Raw genomic sequence first — 1,660 nt, forward strand, 5'->3', positions numbered from 1 at the left:
ATGGAAGACCAGCAGTTGCCCTCCAAACCACAGATGTAATCCAAGGCAAAGGCAAAGGGGCCGATACAGCTTGGTACCTGTGTCATCGCAACCCATTTCTACAGATGAGCAAACAGGAGCAATGTGAAATAAAGTGTCTTGCTCAAGAATACAACATACAGCCCGGTCTGGGATTCGAACCCACTACTACATGATTGTGAGCCATGCACCTTCACTATCTATCTATCTATCTATATATATATATATATATAGATAGGTTGAAAGACAGATAGATGGATGGATGAATGGATGGGCTGACACAGACAGACAGATTGATAGATAGACTGAAAGACAGACAGACACATAGATAGATAGATGAGATAGATAGATAGATAGATATACATAGAGATAGACAGATAGATAGATAGACTGAGACAGACAGGCAGATTGATAGATAGATGGAAAGACAGACAGACACATAGATAAATAGAAAGACAGACAGACAGATAGATGGACAGCTAGTTATGCATATGTAGATGTGAATATAATTCTGCTGAACTATAGCAGAGGAGAAGCATTGAAAAGGGGGTAATAGTTTTAAAATGTAAAGTTTGAGGAGCAGCAAACTGTATTATCAAATGTACCCTTTTCTTTAACCTTTTGATATGCCCTTTCTTTTAACCCTTTTGATGCCAACCCCAGTTCTGTGAATCAAACCTCTGGCTTTAAAGCAATCCGAATTAATATCTTCCACCAAAATAATATGCTAATTTATGTTGCAAACGGCAGTTTAATAGCAACAGTTATTTTCGTAAATTTGTCATAGCTTTTAAAATTAATCAAAACGAAGTTGGTATATTCCGACAGAAATATAGTTTTAAAAAAAAATGATTAGAAAGAGGATTAAATTAGTCTGGGTGTGATTTGAGGCAATTTGACTGCTATTTCTAGCAGACTGAGTGACTCTTAGGCTCATTGCTGTTGTTTTTATGCCTGGTGTTGTCGGTGCAAGCTGCATCAACAGAATTGCTTACAATAACACATCACAAGGCTTTCTTCATACATGAATGGTACAGACACACATGTAAATCGTGTGTATGTCTGATATTCATTTGCACCATGGTATATACGAGGCATGTAGAGTGAAGTATGTATGCATATGTGCACACATGCATGCATGCACACATGCATAGAGAAGCCTGCAATATTTAGGTGCATGCCTGGTTAGGTATGTATCTAAATGTGCGTGTGTATAAATGTATATAAATATGTATATAAATGCGTACATATGTGTGTGTGTATATACTTGTATGTATGTGTGTGTGTGTGTGTGTGTACATATGTATGTGTGTGTATATTTGCATGTATGTATATATATATGTATTTATATAAATGTGTCTATATTTGTGTATTTGTTTGTTGGTGTGTAGTGATGTGTATTTATGTATATATGTATGTACATGTGTATATGTGTGTGTGTGTGTATATATAATGTATATATAGGTGCAGGAGTGGTTGTGTGGTAAGTAGCTCGCTTACCAATCACATGGTCCCGGCCTCAGTCCCACTGCATGGCACCTTAGACAAGTATCTTCTGCTATAACGTCAGGCCAGCCAAAGCTTTGTGAGTGGACTTGGTAGATGGAAACTGAAAGAAGCCTGTCATATACATATATATATA

The sequence above is a fragment of the Octopus bimaculoides genome, chromosome 19 (genome assembly GCF_001194135.2).
Source record: "Octopus bimaculoides isolate UCB-OBI-ISO-001 chromosome 19, ASM119413v2, whole genome shotgun sequence".
NCBI classification, from domain to species: domain Eukaryota; kingdom Metazoa; phylum Mollusca; class Cephalopoda; order Octopoda; family Octopodidae; genus Octopus; species Octopus bimaculoides.